Below are 14,165 nucleotides of genomic sequence, written 5' to 3'. Positions count from 1 at the left end.
CGAGAGCTGGAGGTCAGTGACAAATGCAAGTTCTTTTACATCCAAGGGAGCTCTATTTAGCAGTAGGGAACTCAGACAGCAACTTGTATTTGGACGGTATGGATCCGACACAACAAATATAGCAGAAAAGCAGACCATGGAACAGGACACATGGTCCAGATAAAGGGCAGAGACTGTGGGATCAGATAGGATAAGTGGTTACATCTAAGGAAAAGGAAACATGATAGCAGCCCCAAGTGTGGAGAGCTATGGTCTAGAAAAGCGAGGAAGAAAAGATGCAGAAGGCTATAGCTGAAGGAAACGCAGGTCCTTAAAAAGGTGCATTATGAAGGGCATTCAATCCTCCGTCTAACAGGCAATGAATGAAACTCAGAGATCAAATGTGGAATCTCCTCACACGTTTGGCTCAGAGAAGATGAAGATTCATCTGGACACTCAATCCCAAATTCAATCAATACACTCTAGATAAACTTTGCTCTATGTTGGTCTAGTTCCACTACCCCAACATGTTTCCTTATGATATAATTTAAAGGAAGATTGAACAGAGTTTAATTAAATGAGCTCTGAGCAAAACGCCTCATGTAGTAGGAAGTAAATAAGTATTTTGAAATTAATATATGTTCATAGGAAGGGAAGAATTTAATGCTGCAAAATACCTCAGAACTTAATAATTAATTTCATTCAAATAATTAGCAAGCAATACAATTTAGACTAAACATAGACCTCAGCCTTCAGACACACAGATTCCACTGCAGAGACAGAATTTGTAGCTTTTTCTTAAATACTTGATGAAAGATGAAGTTCTATATTTAAACCAGAGGGTTTTTTTTTGCATATACACGACAAAAATAGCTATTTCTGTATGTTTTGGACGGAAGGGCCTGCCGTACGGGGGCGTGGCCACGCAGCCGCCGTCCGGTCGGCGCGGTTCACGTGCCGGCGGCCGCTCCTGGACGCGTCGTGGCCCGGCCGGGGACTCCGAGCCTCAGCAGCGAGGTAAGTGCCGCGGTCCGGGGGCCTTTTCGGGCCTCGGAACGGCCCCCCTGCGTCCCTCCGGCGGGCGCGCGGTCTGGCGCGGAGCGAGGGCGGGGAGCGCGGCTGCTGGCGGCGCGCAGGGCGGCGGCGGGGACGCCCCCTCGGGCTGCAGGCGGCCGCACGGGGGGCGTGTGTCTGGCCCCGCGGCCCGTGGGTGTCTGTGGGGGGTGCTTTGGGGAGATGATGCAGGCCCTGCCTTCGGAGCCCCTGTCTGTACACGAAGCCCGTGGTGCTTTCCCCCCAAGGCCGTCGGGCCGTGCTGACCGTTAATAAACGGCCGCCCCGCGTTACCCGCCTCTCCCGGCCGCCGGAGGGGCGGGCGGGATGGAGACCCGTGGGGGGTTCCTGACCCGCGGCTGCTCTTGCACGGGACCGTGTCGTCTGTAACTGTGTGTGTTCGTTGCCGCATGTCTTCTCTCCATTCACACCGAAATTTTAAGAGAAAGCCGTGGATGCGCGTCGTGTCCAGTTCTCTTCCTCGTTCGTGGATCCAGCCCTGAATCGGGCATTTGCTCCCCTCACCTCCACCGTAACGTGTCAGTGTCACTAGGCCACCCTTCCTGCACCCATCGTCTTTCCAGTTTCCGCTTCTCTTCAAGGGAGTCATAGGTCATCTGAAGACCTAAAGTCATCTGGGAGAGCAAGGGTCACATGAGGGTCGCACAGCTACAGCAGAGGAATTATTTTGTTATCTGTATTCAGTGGGTATGAGGGTGTCTGCCCGTGAGTGGGTCCCTGTTCCTACTTTGTGTAGTTGTGCATGACACACTCTCAGTAGTCAGGCAAGCCACACTCAGACAGGAAAGGGTAAGAAACACCCACCTGGGATACAGAATAATGCCCAGAGCAAAATGAGGTCGGTGATGTTTGTTCTTGTTTTTTAAGGATCTTACACAGGACTCGCAGTTGGTGATTAGGGAGGGGGAAGCGGGCGTTCCAGGCAGAGGGACTGGAGTAAGCAGGGAAGGGGTGCAGGAGGGGAGCCTCTGGGAAGGTGCAGGGGTAGGTAACTCTCCATGGATGGGAACTTGTGGGGTGAAGTAGGAAATAAAACTGAAATACGTTACTGCTTTGCTGCTAGGTTTTAAGCCTAGATTTCATTTTAAATATATTGAAAAGGGAACCTGTGAGGGCATTTAGTATGTAGTCATAAGCATACATTAAGCTTGTACTAGTTCCAGAAAACATTTAGGGGGCTTTTACCGTTAGATCACCTCGGAGGTAGTCTGAGACCTCACCTGGAATGATACCCCTGGGAATTCATGGAAAATGCTAGTGAGCTTCCCGTTTATTTCTGAAATTACTCTGAGAGTAGGAGCGATAGTCTTCATTTAAGGCTCTTTCTTCTTGCACTTAGTTTCCAGGCCCCTTCAGAACAGTTAACATCTGACCTTCAGTGAGTCTTGACTAATTCTCCTCAGTCTGGGCGAGGTGTCTGTTCTGCGTGCAGCCAGAGTGCTTTCTGCTTTGGGAACACTTGTGCCTGTTTCTGTTTTGTGTATGTGTCTCCCCCCTGCAGCGTAGGGCTCTGTAAGTGTTTGCTGGGTGTCTGAATGAACTACACACATCCTACACCGAAGCAAATTTGTTATGTTCTAGTATGAAGGTGGGGGGAAAAAAGACAAAAAAGTGGAGAGGAGGGAAAGTGTTGAAGTTGAAAATAAATGAAAGAAAAACTACAAAGGGAAAAAAATACGGATACATCTACAGAAAAACTGAAGAACATGCCAAGGAAAAAAATAGGACAACCAATTAGAAAAAAGAAATACAGCAAATATGACATAAACAGCTAATGTCATTACTATAAAATAGCTCATGAAAATTAAAGAGAATGTGTCATAGAAAATTAACTTCAAGGGAAAAAATGTATCTGAAAAAGAGTTCAAATCCACTATTATCTTTCAGACCTCTGCATTACTGTTTACTCAGCACCCTCACCCTAGTCTAGGTTGTGTCTCCCACCAACTCCCAGCTCTTTTCCCTGACCCTTCACTACCTCTAATCTGAGCTCTCCAGTGCAGCTGGGGTGCTGTCTTCAAAACATAAATCTGATCAGGTGACTCCCCACCCCTTTCTTGAAACCTACGTGGTGGCTCCGCTGGAGTTGGTGAAGAGCAGTCTAAATAAGGCCGGTCTCTCCCCTTGTGTCTGATACACCACGTCCTCCGCAGTCTGGGCTTCAGCCGCGCTGGGCCTTCCTCCGCTGGCCAGCACAGCACCCTGTAGATCCTTGGCACGTGGTGTTCCTTATACCCGAAGCTCTTTTTCCTCTCATTATTACATTTCATACTTGTACTTTACTTTTCACTTTTTCAGGGAAACCTTTGACTTTCATTTACCCTCTTTATAAGCTCTTGTTGCACCATTTATTTAGCACTTCTGGTCATTGTTCCGTGTGTGTGCGTGTGAGAGAGATTTCTCATGCCCTCCACCTGTCAGTAAATTTTTGCTTACTGATCATATCCTCAGTGCTTATCTATTAAATGAAAACTTGAGGCATTATTTTTATGATCCTTAATAGCTCAGTTTTCTTCGTACTGCAAGCTTCCCTAGGAGAGTAGTAGCTCTTGGAGTCATTGTTTCCTAAGAACCCTGGGGCTTTGTTGCAGGCCAGTTACAATGCATGGCAGAGTCAGGGCATCACCAGAGGAGGCCGGCTGGTTGGCTGGCTGGCAGACAGCCGACTGAGGGTCGGTTCACAGCAGTTTACCTTTACGTTTGCTCTCAGCTTTGTAGATCGGACACGTGTTATCAGTGTCACCCCACAAGTATAGGTCATTCTCTCAAAAGCAAGTTCACATTGACCATAAGCTTATAGAAGTCTAGGTACATGAGAAAGATGGTTTATTAAGAAATATATGTAATGTAGATAGGAGCTTTCACCTTGTAAAACACATTATTTTCCTTTCCTTTGACCTACATTAGCTGCTGTGGCAGGTAGAACCACAGAAAGGGTTTTGTTTTAGTTGCATGATTCAGTGTTTAGTTATGACATATCTGACCCCATTATTGAGTTATTCCTACAAATTGAATTTCTGAAGTCTCTGAGCAGGGGAACACTTCTTGGAATCTCCTTGAGTTGGACACTGCCAGCTTTTGCTCTTTGTGGTTCCCTTTTTGTGGCATTGTCCACCGAAGAGGTGACGCAGGTGACATTCCCAGGCTACCTGAGGGCATCCGCACGGCTGGGGTCTCGGTGATGCCTCCCTTCCGGCAGCTGTGCTGGGCGCTCCTGTGCGCAAGTCCTCACCCCTCCTCCTGCCCTCATAGGTTATATTAAGTGCGTTCTTTAGCTGGTTGGAGGCGCTCAGCTTGGGCTTGTCGGTCTTAGTGATGACCTACAAATTTGTCCTTCAGTTCTGTCTTCATATTTTTTCCTGTCGTTTCTCTTTCATTTTATTTCTTCTCTGTCAGCACATAGGATTTCCATTATTATGCCACTGTTTTCTCCCGCTCACTTTATTTCTCTTTCCTTCTTTCCCCCCCATCAAAATCATACTTTTTCACATTTCTAACAGTGATAGTTCTGTGTGCTTTTGGTTGAAGAACCAAAAAAAAAAAAAAATTGGTCTTCAAACAGTGCGTGGCCTTCTGATGATATTGGGTGTTTTAGGCCTGTTTGTTGATTTTGGGTTATCTGTCAACCAGCTTCATAGTAGGTGCAAATTCATTGTCAACCTTTTAAATCCTGACTGAAAGGCTATTGGTAGCTAGCTAGGTGTAATGGAACAAAAACGTAAATGCTCGGAAGAAACTAAGTGCTTGAGGTGAGTAGGTGGGAGAAAAATAAAACTAACTCCATTTTTACATAAAGTGAATATACTTATGTTTTTTAATATACTGAGCTTTTCAAATTTTCTTACTGCCTACACACCGGTACTGTAAAAGTCAGTATACTGAAGGAGAAGCACTAAAGTCAGTATACATATTGAAAAAAAAAGGCTAGGAAAGCATTTTTTGGCATCAGCATGAAACTAAGTGCATGAAACATTCCCTTTGCTTTTAAGAATTCCCTGATGCCGTGCTGGCAACCATAGAACTTCTTACATTGGAATTTTAAAATTGGAGTCTAGTTCTCCCGTGATTGGAATGCAGTGCAACTGAGGACCCACTCTCGATTTATTAGTAAGTTTGTTTTACAGTGGTGAGCAAATGCTGTATAGTACCTCATGCACCAGCAGGGTATAGCACTTAGAAACATTTGCTAATAAATTTTAATGCACAATGTATCACTTGTTATTAATTATTGTATGAATGATGTAATTTTCCAAAAAATGTGTCATAAATCCCTCTTATGTTGCTTATAAAATATAGCAATTCTTTTTTACTTAAACCTAGTCTAAATGACTTCATTGATACACGTATTTTATTAATTGAGATGCCTACAATAAAATGTACAACTCTTAGTGTACAGCTTAAGGAATTTTGACGTGTGTGTATATTCATGTCACTGTCACTGAGATCAAGATATCAGACATGCTAATTTTTTCCCCTTTTGTCTATTTCACCCATCCCGTCTCCTTCCCCGTGGCAACCATCAGTCTCTTCTCTGTGTTTATGGATCTGTTTCTGTTTTTGTTTGTTTGTTCATTTGTTTTGTTTTTAGGTTCCACATACAGTATTTGTCTGTCTTATTTCACTTAGCTTAATATTCTCTAGGTCCACCTATGTTGCAAATGGTGAGCTTCCACTCATTTTCATGGCTGAGTAATACTCCATCATGTACGTACGTACCTCATACTCCTTGTCCGTTTGTCTGGTGATGGGCACGTACATCGCTTGCATATTTTGGCTGTTGTGAATGACACTGCAGTGAAAGATAGGGGTGCATATATTTTTTTGAATTAGTGATTTTGTTCTCTTCAGGTTAAATTCCCACAAGTGGAATTACTAGATTGTATGGCATTTTTCATTTTTTGAGAAACCTCCATACTGCTTCCCATAGTGGCTGCACCAACTTCCATTCTCATCAGCGATTTAGGAGAGTTCCCTTTCTCCACATCCTCTCCAATTCTTATTGAAGGGCCCCCACCAGTAAGATGGCAAACTTCCGGCTTCTCTTCGGGGGTCCTCGGTTCCCGCCGGCGCCACCTGAAGCCCAATCACTTCTCGCCCCCCTCCCAATCCCAGCACCTAGCCAACAGCCACCAGCCCCGTAGAAGTGACACCACAATCACCCCATATAACCCAGCACCTTTCCCTAATAAAGCGGAATTCTCCGGTGAATTGCTGCTGTGTGTCGCTCCTTTCCTTTCATTGGTGCTGAAACCCGGGGGATGGGACACCCCAACTGGGCCCCGTCTTCCCCCCAACACCAGCAGCAGCTTGCCCTTGTCCTCTTTTTCCGGCGCTGGCTCATCACACTCACCACTCCTCTCAGGCCTTTAGGTAAGTTTTCCCCCCGGAGTGGGCCACTCTTCCCCGAGCTATCGCAGTGCCATTGACCGTGATCGTCCGGCAAGGCCCTGACGCTCGGGGACGAGGAGGGAACGCTCCCTGCCTCAGGCCTTCACGGCTGCGGCGGACCCTCAGGCCCCACCCCAACAGCCATAAACGAGGTGACTCCTTTGCAGATGAGAACGCTCCCTTTCCGCCCCCCTCCTCCTTCTGCTCTGTCCGCTGAAATCTGTTCTGTCTGCTGAAAATTCCTAGCGCTAGGTACCTCGTGACTCTGGCACTCTGCCTTCTTAGGGAAGTCTGGGTGACGACCCACACTTCCTAAGAAATTCCGACTCGTGTACGAGTTTCCGCAGACCACCAAGGATCATCAGGGACGCCCTTTGTCTCCCTGCGGTCTGCCTCCAGTCCGAGGATCTCCGTTCGTCTTCCCCTGTTTGTCTCCTTTTCTGTCCTTCAGCCACGGGAGCCTCCTCATCCCTCCCTGAAAGTTCACCTCTTGAATGCCTGCTTAAGCATCTGGCTACCCTCTCCCTGACGCCTGATATAAAACCAAAACTTCTCCGTAAATATTGCTCCCAAGATTGGCCGACATACTCCCTAGACAATAACAACCAATGGCCCGCAGGGGGAACTCTTAATCCTAACATCACTCGGGATCTCTAACTACTGCCAACGCCTGAAAAAATGAAAGGAGATTCCCTATATCGAAGCTTTCCGCCTCCTCCTCCCCCCGCCCCCCCCAAGTTCTCCTAGCCTGCAAGCCGCCGCCCCCGCAGAAGCCTCCCGTTCACTCCCTTCCCCTTCTTCTACAACAGCCCTTCTCCCTTCCTCCCCCACCATCTCCTCCCCCATCTCACCTCCTCCACCTTCGTCCCCGCAGATTAAGCCTGAGCCTTTCAGCCCCCCTTTAACTAGGTCCTGGGGGCCTCCTCCATCTTTGCCCTCATCACCTGTTTCTCCCCTGTTGGGGACCGCCTTTGTCTTCTCACATGTTTGTAGGCAGAATGGGAAAGCACCTTCCCCCATGTCTGAACGCAGCATGGGAAAGCACAAGCTTGAGAACAGCCGGTGCAGTCCTTGGAAGTTATCTGCCCACAAAAACATATCTTGCCCTCAAAGATGAGCCAAGACTCCTCACTCTGAAAATAGGGAGACCTTGAAGATGTGTAGAAACACCGCCCCTGCTTCTAGCTATGCCCTTCCCCCACTTGCAGATGTGGCAGGAATGGGAACAAAGAACATTCTGTTTATGCATTCCATAAGCAATTAACTGGAGCCCTGCTGTAGCTCAGTTGGTAGAGCATGGGACTCGTAACCTCAGAGTCGTGAGTTCAAGCCCAATTGGAGCAGCACAGGCAAGCGGCTGGGCTGCTGGCTGGCAACACGTGGGTCTGATTCTATCTTTATTTTCTTCGCCCCCCTTCCGCACTTCAGGACCTGCTCAACTAGGCGCGGCTAGACCGCGTCACTCCCCCACAGACTGAGCCAGAACCCTTCAGTCCCCCTCAGACTCTGTCCCGAGAACCTCCCAAAATTATCTCCCCCCTCCGGGAGGTAGCAGAATCCAAAGGCATCGTGCGCGTTCACGTCCCTTTCTCCTTAGGAGATTTAGCCCAACTTGAGAAACGCCTAGGTTCCTTTTCCACTGATCCCATGACATACATCAGGGAGTTTCAATGGACCCTCCAGTCTTACAGCCTCACGCATCATGATATTTTCATGCTCCTGGCCAATACTCTCCTCCCTGAAGGGCGTAGACAAGTTTGGGACTTTGCCCAAACGCACGCTACCGAAACCCACAGGACTGACCCCACCTATCCCCCTGACCCCACTGCTGTCCCCGAACAAGACCCACACTGAGATTATAACACCACTGTGGGTCTCCGCTCTCGAGATATTTTTGCCTCCTGCTTAATAGCAGGTCTGAAAAAGGCAGCTCGTAAAGTAGTCAGTTTTCAAAAGCTCCAAGACATAATTCAAAAGAGAGACGAAACCCCCTCCGAGTTCTTAGACAGACTCACTCAAGCCCTATTACAGTATACCAGCCTGGACCCAGAAACACCTGAAGGAAGACATGTCCTATGACATACTTCCTAGCTCAAGGCTACCCCGACATTAAAGCTAAACTCAAAAAGTTAGAACAGGGCCCCGCTACCCCACAGACTGAGATCCTAACAGTGGCCTTTAAAGTCTTCCATAACCGGGAGGAGGAGAAAGAACGCCGTAAACAAAAGGCTGATCAGGCCAATTTCCAAATGTTGGCCCAGCTGATAAAACCACAACTTGGGCGCCCCTCTACAAACAAGCCCCCCCCAGGAGCTTGTTTCAAGTGTGGAAAAGAGGGGCATTGGTCAAGGGCGTGCCCCTCCCCCAGATCTCCTACCACCCCATGCCCCAGATGCCACAAAAAGGGCCACTGGGGGTCTGATTGCCCAACCACCCGAAGGGGAGGCTGGACGAACAACCCCCATCCTTAGCCCGCCGTAGTGGGGCTGGCAGAAGAAGATTGACGGGGCCCGGGGGCTTCTTGCCCGACCATTTCCATCACCAAACAGGAGCCCAGGGTTACTTTAACAGTAGACGGTCGCCCCATCTCCTTCCTCCTAGATACAGGAGCCACCTTCTCAGTCTTGCGAGAATACCAGGGCCCTACCACGCCAGCCATTACTCCTATAGTCGGGGTAGGAGGTAAACAGATTTTCCCATTAAATCCCCCCCACCACCTTTTATGTACAATTCAAGACAATCCCATACCTTTCTCCCACTCCTTCCTGGTTATGCCCCAGTGTCCCATCCCTTTACTAGGACGGGACATCCTTTCTCTCCTCCATGTTTCAATAACTATATCCACTCCCACAGACCCCAGTACTCCCTTTCTGATGGCCCTCATAGCCAACGACCCCCCTCTACCCAATAAAGCTCCGGTTCCGCCCTCATACACCCTGTAAATCCCAAAGTTTGGGACATTATAAGCCCCTCCGTGGCTCTATGTCCTCCTGCCTCTATCAAATTACGTGACCCCTCTCAGTGTATCTGTCAGGCCCAATACCCCCTAACCACTTCAGCCCTCATAGGCCTCCAACCCATCATTCAAGATCTCTTAAACAAAAATTACCTCAGACCCACCCACTCCCCGTTTAATACCCCCATATTAGCTGTTAAAAAAACCAACGGATCTTTCCGCCTTGTCCAAGACCTTCACCTCATCAACATGGCCGTTGTCCCTATCCATCCCTTAGTTCCAAATCCGTACAGCCTTTTATCGCAGATCCCTGCCTTGGCATCCCACTTCTCAGTCCTAGATCTCAAAGATGCATTTTTTCCTATCCCTCTGGACCCCTCTTCCCAAGATTTTTTCACCTTCACCTGGACGGACCCATACACAAGACATTCTGAACAACTCACTTGGACAGTTTGCCACAAGGCTTCTGAGATAGTCCCCATATTTTTGTACAGGTCCTAGCTCAGGACCTCAAACAGTTTCACCATGATCACTCCGAGTCCACCTTATTACAATACATGGACGATCTTCTACTCTGCAGTCTCTCGTGGGAACAGTCTCAACTTGACACTGCCTCCCTACTTAACCTTCTGGCTTCCAGAGGTTACCAAGTATCCCCCGTCAAAGCTCAAATCTCTTCCCCTCCTGTCACTTACCTCAGATTCCTTCCATCTCAACAAAGAAAGTCCATTACCTTAGACAGAAAACGGCTCCTCTCTGACCTGCCCGTTCCCAAAACCAAGACAGAAATCCTTTCCTTTCTAGGCCTGGCTAGATATTTTAGAGTGTAGATCCCTAACTTCTCCCTGTTGGCAAGACCCCTATACGGCCTCAGCAATGGCCCCCCTGAAGAACCATTATCCTCCTCACCCCGACACCCCTTCATTAAGCTCCGTCGAGCCCTCGTGGAAGCCCCAGCTCTCCATCTCCCTGATTTGTCGAAGCCCTTCTCATTATACATTCATGAGAGGTCCAGTCAAGCTCTAGGAGTCCTAGGCCAATATTGTGGCCCATCCTTTGCCCCAGTAGCTTATCTCTCCAAGCAATTAGACCCCACAGTTCGGGGATGGGCCCCCTGCCTACGAGCATTAGCCGCTAGACAGCTCTTGCAGAAGGAAGCTCATAAACTGACATTCAGGGCGCCCCTTACCATTCTGTCCCCACATCACCTAAAAGATCTCTTTACCTACAAAAGTTTACAGACTCTCCCTCCCTCCAGACTCCTGACCTTACTGTCCTCTTTCCTCCAAAATCCCGTTCACCCCCTTTGCCATCCATACCCGAATCATGACATTTTCCTCCTTTACTGCTCTCTCGCTTTTTTTCCTCATTCCTGTTGTCTTCCCCACCACCCCAGCCTCCTTTGTATGGCGATTCAAAGTCAGACAGACTTACACACAGCATCAAACAAAAGTTACTGCCCTCATTGCCACACCAGACTGCCCTCTGAAAAGCTGCTCTGAGCCTTTGTACCTCCACTTTCCTCCCTCCACCGAAGTGTTCACTAGCAGCTCCCCTTATTCTCCCTACCTCTGCTTCCTCTATGACCAAAGACAAGCCTATTGCAGGCGATGGCCAGACACCTACAGGAGGTGTCCCTACTGGTCTTGCGCCATTCACTGCATGGGTAACTTCCAGTACCCACAGTATTACTCCTCCAACCGTTTCATGAAATATCCCAACGGCTCATTCTCCTTATCAATCCCAGCTCCCTGGGACTCTCGATGGGCCGCCGGAGTCACAGCCTCAGTTTACTATGGGGAGTCCTCGGCCCCCCACGGTACCCTTCATATCTCTCGAGAGTATGTTCCCTCTCATTCCCAGATCTCTCAAGTTGCATCAGATATCGGACATTCCGAAAAAGTCATTATCCAAACTCTTGACGGCGCCTCTTCATCTTCTTATCCCCGCCCCTCTTCCCATTTCTCCTACTCTTCGTTACAGCTCATTCAGGACACCACCATCTTTCTCAACCACACCCTTAACACAGCCAATTGTTTCTTGTGCGCATCACTACAGCGCCCACTGCTGGCCGCCGTGCCCCTTAACATTTCCAATTACTCCTTTCACGCAGAAGGACAACCCCTCTGCCCCCTGGCAGACATACCCCTATGGGAACCAGAATACGCATATAATCTCACCATCCACCACTGTGTAGGCCCAACTCCACCCCGCTCCAGCGCACTTCACTGCCTCCCAACTCCAGCACACCCTGCATTCTCGTCACCCTAATCCCACAGCTTACACTTTACAGCATGGCAGAATTTCTTGAGCTCCAACCTCCCTTGCCCGCTTGCACAAAAAGGGCTGCTTTCCTTCCCATCATGGTCGGTATCTCTTTGACCACCTCAGCCATTGGGGCAGGGTTTTCGGGAGGAGCCTTGAGTCACTCTCTATGGGCAGTTAGAGATCTCGACACCAAACTTGAGGGAGCCCTGACATCCCCTGCCGATTCCCTAGTCTCTCTCCAAAGACAGGTCACTTCGCTAGCTAAAGTCACCCTTCAAAACCAGCGGGCCCTAGATCTGCTTACAGCCGAGAAGGGCGGCACCTGCGTCTTCCTCCGGGAAGAGTGCTGCTATTACATCAATGAATCCAGCATTGTAGAAACTGACATCACCAAACTCACCGACCTTGCCTCCAGTCTCCACTCTGCTTCCAATTCCAACCCATTCTCGTCAATACTAACAAACCCCCTCCTCACCTGGCTCTGGCCCATTGCAGGCCCCATAATAATCATTCTTCTCGCCTTTCTCTTCTTACCCTGTATAATAAAGTTCATCAAATCCCAAGTCGGAAAAATCTCTAATCAAGCTTTCAACAGGCTTTTACTCAGGAACTACCAGCTTCTGGCCACAGAAGATCCCTCACCCTCACGTGACCTCCTCACCACACGCTGAGATGGACCCCTCTCTCCACTGGAAACTGTTCCTGGAAACAATGGCCGCAGACGCCTGGCTCCTGACACCCATATCCTCTTGGCACCATTGGAATCAACAGGTCCTCGACCTATGGTTACAGGGAACCTTCATTGATTTCCAACCTGAAGAAGTCCACACCTACTCGTCCTTACTGTGGGGAGTCCTGTCAACCCTTTCCTCCCAACTCTCAAGCCCTCACTCCCTTCTCCACCCCCGTTCAGCAGGAAGCAGCCAGAGAGAAAGCAACGTCCACAACCCCATAGAGGAGAAAGGGGGGAATGAAGGGCCCCCACCAGTAAGATGGCAAACTTCCGGCTTCTCTTAGGGGTCCTCGGTTCCCGCTGGCGCCACCTGAAGCCCAATCACCTCTCGCCCCCCTCCCAATCCCAGCACCTAGCCACCAGCCACCAGCCCCGTAGAAGTGACACCACAATCACCCCATGCCCCTTCCTATATAACCCAGCACCTTTCCCTAATAAAGCGGAATTCTCCGGTGAATTGCTGCTGTGTGTCGCTCCTTTCGTTTCACTTATTTCTTGTGTTCTTGATATTAGTAGCCAGTCTGACTGGTGTGAAGTATCTCATTGTGATTTTGATATGCATTTTCTTGATGATTAGTGATGTTGAATATCTTTTCATGTCTGTTGGCCATCTATATGCCTTCTTAGAAAAAATGTCTACTTGGGTACAGTGCATAGTTTTTAATTGGATTACTTGTTATTTTTCTGGAGTTGAGTTGTATGAGTTTTTTTATATATTTTGTTTATTAGCCCCATATTGGATATATAATTTGCAGATACATTCTCCCACACAGTAGGCTGCCTCTGCATTTAGTTGGCGGTTTCCTTTGCTGTGCAGAAGCTTTTTAGTTTGAAGTAGTCCCACTTGTTTATTTTTGCTTTTGGTTCCCTTGCCTGGGGAGACACATCCCTCCAAAAATTACTAATATAAATGTTCAAGAACCCTCTGCCTGTTTTCTTCTAGTTCTATAAAAGCTATGTTTTATAGTTTCAGGTTTTATATTTAGGTGTTTAATCCATTTTGAGTATATTTTTGGATGTGGTGTAAGACAGTGGTCCGGTTTCATTCTTTTGCATGTAGCTATCCAATTTTCCCAACATTTACTGAAGAGACTCTTTAGAGTGTGATTTTTTTCTAAATGGATCTAACTTTGAAACAAATTCTAAAGAGGTTAATATATCTAGTGGGAAAGAAATCTGATTACTCTGCATTCTGTTAGTATATACTCTGCACTTCAAACAGTGAATGAACACATGAGTATTGCAAACTTTCTGGTTGTTGATTTAACAAATATTTATTGAACAATTGCTATGTCATCCACTGTGTTAGGTGGTAAGATTCAGTGTTGAGTAAAACCAGATACTTGACCTTCATGGAATTTAAAACCTACTGGAAGGAAGACACATTAAACCTAATTAGATTAAAAGTAAAATTAAACTAAACTAAAACTAACAGTCATGATAAGTTCTAGCAGCACTCTAAGTGCTCATAAATGGAATGTTTTACCTTCTCCAGGAGGCCAGACAATATTTCCCTGAGAAATGACAGTTCAGCCAACATCAGAGGGATAAGATGTTTACAAGCTAACTTGGTGAGAAAGAGCATTCATACCAGAGATTATTGCAAGTGTAAAGACTTGGAGGTAGATGTGATCCTGGCGAGTATGAAGGAATAAAGGCCCGTGTGACCATCCTAAGAGCAGTTGGAAACCACTGGGGAGAGTTAAGTAAAAGTGTGACATCGGATCTGCATGTTAAATAATGTATTATGACTGAATTGTGGATAAC

General features: G+C 47.8%; 1 long non-coding RNA gene across 4 annotated transcripts in view; it reads left to right on the top strand.

Moving 5' to 3' along the window:
- The first annotated feature begins 889 nt into the window (after nucleotides 1-889).
- LOC118967148 (uncharacterized) overlaps nucleotides 890-14,165 on the top strand; it is a 58,056-nt gene continuing 44,780 nt past the window's right edge. For all 4 annotated transcript variants that reach the window (XR_012133645.1, XR_012133647.1, XR_012133648.1 and 1 more), the window contains exon 1: nucleotides 890-996. This is a non-coding gene — a long non-coding RNA (uncharacterized lncRNA). The remainder of the gene's footprint in view (nucleotides 997-14,165) is intronic.

This window comes from Manis javanica, chromosome 8 (assembly GCF_040802235.1).
Source record: "Manis javanica isolate MJ-LG chromosome 8, MJ_LKY, whole genome shotgun sequence".
In the NCBI taxonomy this organism is placed as follows: domain Eukaryota; kingdom Metazoa; phylum Chordata; class Mammalia; order Pholidota; family Manidae; genus Manis; species Manis javanica.
This window is presented reverse-complemented; position numbering and strand designations above follow the sequence as displayed.